Here is a 4,099-nt window from a genome sequence, read left to right as displayed (position 1 = left end):
TGGCTTTGACAAATACAACATATTAAACGAGTTGACAGCAAAAGAAACCGCCAGAATGGTTATAAAGAATAAGGACCAAATATGCGAAGCAGCCGGCAGCGATGGTGGGGGTGTTTTAAGGCTTAGAAATTGATTTAAGTTCATTTTGATTGGGCATATAATAAGCTTATTTAAGCGAACCTGTAAATCTTTGACGGGCTCGCGTTCTCCGCGGAGGGCCAAAGGCGGCACGGAAAACTGTGGGTAACCTTCCTCGCAACCCCCAAAAGCGTCTGGCGCGTACATGCAGTGGTGAAATTGTGTTTGCAGCGGATGAAAACGTGATAGAATAGACGCTTGGTCGATGCAAAAAGTTGGTCGTCCCAAAATGGCGACCGTTGTGAGGGGGACTAAGCACTAACAAATCTTAGCGTTCGATACCTCCCCGCCTAGGGTTTCCTATTGCTGCAAAGTTTTGCTATGGCGTTCGGTTAATATATGTGGGGGGTAGTACAGAGTCACAGATTTGCATGATCAAAATTTTATTCAAAATGGCGTCGAATGGCGTTTTCACAACATATCGAAAATGCAGAAAACTGGAAATCAAAAGTCGTCTGAAAAGCGACAAACGCATCGTCATAATCAGAGCAGAGAAAAGGTAAGAACTAATTTTCTGAAAAAATGCAATGCTCGACAATAACATTGAGAAAATCATCTCCGGCTGTTAAACCAGAAGATCCCAAGATTGAAGTTACTTATCTGTATTAAAATTGACCCCCATGATACGCATCGTAAACACTGCAGAAAATATCTGTAATTTCTGAATATAATTTTGGCATTTGACCACATTTCACTGCGATCAGTAGGTTACTGTGGTAAATTGAATTGTGATTTAGTTTGTGTTATCTAGAATATTTTATTCTCAAAATGGTGTCAATTCACTCGTGACGTTTGGCCATGATAAGTTGTTGACAAGTGTAGTTTTCTGTCATGTTCTGGTGATGAAACGTAATCGCCTGGTATTTCCAATCTATCAACGATCATTTCCGGTGTAAATTGGTCTTTTGCAATTGATACTCAAACTGAGCACGTCAGCCGATAATCATCGTAGCTCTAAAAATAATGGCTTTCAAGAAATGACTTCGATCATTCGATTCCTTGTTGAGATAGTGTATTCAGAAAAACATAACCTGATAATTCACTGCCTGGCGGTAAATGCTATACTTTCTGTTAAGACTCAGTGCAGTAGGTCAAAAAGTACATTTTTAGGGTTGAACATAAGTTTGTCATATTTGCCGAGTGGGTTCCAAGGTTTTTTAGATAGGGCGTTTTTCAAAAACACCTCGTTCAAGGCACGGTTTGACATGTAGTTTAACTGAAACATTCCATTGTTAACTGTACTAAACAATGGCTTATTGAAGAGAGGCGTTCTGTTCCTAATTTGTTACCAACAGACAAAAAGGGGGTGCGGATAGCATTGTCCTGGCCTAATTTCACACGCGTTTTTCTTTTTTTCAAATTTTTCCGGGCGCAGAATTCATATAGGTTAACAGGTTAAACGCCAGGTTAAACGCCACAGCTGGCTAGATGTTCAAGCATCGATGGTGGTGGAATTTTGGCTCGGCGCCGATCATACGAGTCATTGATGACGCGATAGATAACAGTGGGTAATTTGTACTTGTGCACTGCAGTTTGCAAATTACATTACGCTCTGAACGTTGAGCCGACAACAACGCTTCGGACAATTGTCCAGCCATGAGCTCTTCACAAACTCCGAGAGACTGAGGTCAGTTTAATTTTGAGTTTTAAGATCGTACTTTTACCGACTATAACAACGGTTGTTCGTGTTGTTTTGCTCTTGAAAACGAAGAATGCGTATTTTTATTATTATTATTATTTTTTTTTTTTGTGGTATGCGAAAACTCCAGTCCAGCTTGCCAGTCGTTTTCCTGCCCGTTTATTTGACGATAGAATTTAGTAAAAACTGAATAGCCATTGCTCGGCGACCAGCTGATTGCAAAACCCACGCCCTGTTATGTACTTTCAGTGCTCCTTTCTTGATCCATACAGAGCGTGTGCGGTGTACTTTAGTTTGTTCGTTTTTTGGGTCAATTTCCGCTGTCAATCCCTCACAATGGGGTGTTGTTCTAAGCAAATGCCATATGCGGCTCAAACAATGCTGGACAACTGATGTAGTTCGCATTTCTCGACTGACGGAGTTGTCTGTTTCTTTTATACCATCAGGAAGGAAGGAATGAAAGTAACACTGAAGAGGTTTGTTAAAAAGTGACACCATGAGCGCCAACGCCTTATCGGTAAGCCGGGGCATTTTACGTTTATCGTGCAAAGAACAAGTACGACAAGTGATAGGTTAATTTCGGACAAACTCCCAGTAGGATAAAAGATTTTCTACGAATCAAAGTGTGGGATAATGCAAGCCTTGGAAAATTATTTTCTACTCCTGAAAGTTCAAATTTGAAGATCAAAAATTGTTTGAGGCACTGACGGAAGGAATGAACTATTTTGATCGAGTTTCTTAATTGGGAGATGCATTTTCATTCTTGCGCAAAATTGTGTAAACTAGCCCGTTTAGCAAAATTTCACAGCGCAGCGCTTCTTATTTTAGCTAATTGAAAGTCTGAATTGCCATGTTTCCAATTTCAGAGTTCCTCTCATGCACGACACTCGATCGGATTACCGACGTCTACCTCATCTGCGAACGCGAGGGACGACACCAAGGCGGTAAGAGTTAAAATCACTTAACTTTCTTTTTTTAAAAACCTTTTTACGGTTTCTTTACAAAGCAAACACTGCGCAAACACTGTCATCACAAACAAACAAAGACAAACAAACACAAACACTGTCATCAGTCAGGACTGATGACATTTGTCCCTCTTAATACAAAGGCGGTTGCGAATCGATTTCAAAGCGCCGCTTATTAATTCGTTTAGTGGTTTTAAAATGGTTAACTGCTCATGCATGTTAGTGAATTTGAAGCTGCTATCATAGATCATTTTTAAATGAAATGACTTCGAGATAGGGAAAATAAAAGTTCGGTCTTCGTACCAAGAATCACGAAAATTTTTCGCGATCCGAAAATCTGAAACTGAAGGCATTTAATTAAGTGTCGGTTAAATGACCTTTAATTGATCGAGTTATAAAGCCCTTTCCTAATTACCACAAGAGTTTGAGCATATCGATCGCTTGACTATTAAGATTCAGTTTAGATAAGGAAAAGTTTGAGGGTTTTTTTTTTGTTTGTTGTTTTTTTTTTTTAACGCAAACATTCTCAAAGTAAATTAACATCTTATTGTCGTTTAACAGACACGTCTTTGCAATTGTTCCGAGGAATCGCCAAGATCTAATGGACGTCACGCTCTGTGGAATGAGAATGAAAGGCACACGGTAAATAAATTGTTACATTTTTATGTAGTGGTTGACTTTGTTGAATGCGTCCTTGAACAGAGTCGTATAATTGATTTTTAATGTGATTTAAATTCATGGCATCCCGGCAATTCATAGGTGAATTGTTCTTGAATTGATTTAACTACTCAGTCGATCAAATGTAAATGTTCAATTGCGTACTTAAAAAACTGGAAAGCGTTACTCGCTGGGATAGCAAGTTTTAAAGAAATAAGTATTTAGATAAGGTTAAGTCTGGGGTATTTTTGCGATGCCAATATACTCGTCAGGGTCTGTCTCGTAGCAGTTGATTTTAAGTCTACATCTGGGGAACGACTTTTAGCGAACTTTAATTAATCGAGTTGTAAACTACTTTCTTAATTATTTACCATATACTAAATTCTCAAAGTAAATTAACGTTTTATTGTCGTTTAACAGACACGTCTTTATTGCGATGAATCGCCAAGATCAAATGGACGTCACGCTCTGTGGAATGAAGGCCACACGGTAATAAGTTAATTGTTCTTGAATTGACTTAACTACTTAACCGATTAAATGTTTAATTGCGTACTTAAGAAACTGGAAAGTGTTACTCGCTACGATAGAAAGTTTTGAAGAAATAAGAATTTAGATAAGGTTAGGTTTTGGGTTATTTTGCGATGCCAACATTCGTCAGGGTCTGTCTGGTAACAGCTGATTTTACGTCTACATCTGGGGA

The 4,099-nt window shown here is 38.8% G+C and overlaps 1 long non-coding RNA gene across 1 annotated transcript; it reads left to right on the top strand.

Annotated features, from left to right (window-relative positions):
- The first annotated feature begins 391 nt into the window (after positions 1-391).
- LOC144639962 (uncharacterized) lies at positions 392-4,093 on the top strand. The gene is made up of 6 exons (XR_013568251.1): positions 392-637; positions 1,514-1,765; positions 2,224-2,294; positions 2,644-2,721; positions 3,304-3,384; positions 3,820-4,093. It is a non-coding gene; the product is annotated as an uncharacterized LOC144639962 (long non-coding RNA).
- The last annotated feature ends 6 nt before the right edge of the window (positions 4,094-4,099 follow it).

The sequence above is a fragment of the Oculina patagonica genome, unplaced genomic scaffold, assembly GCF_052425735.1.
Source record: "Oculina patagonica isolate OP01 unplaced genomic scaffold, crgOcupat unplaced1556, whole genome shotgun sequence".
NCBI lineage: Eukaryota > Metazoa > Cnidaria > Anthozoa > Scleractinia > Oculinidae > Oculina > Oculina patagonica.
This window is presented reverse-complemented; position numbering and strand designations above follow the sequence as displayed.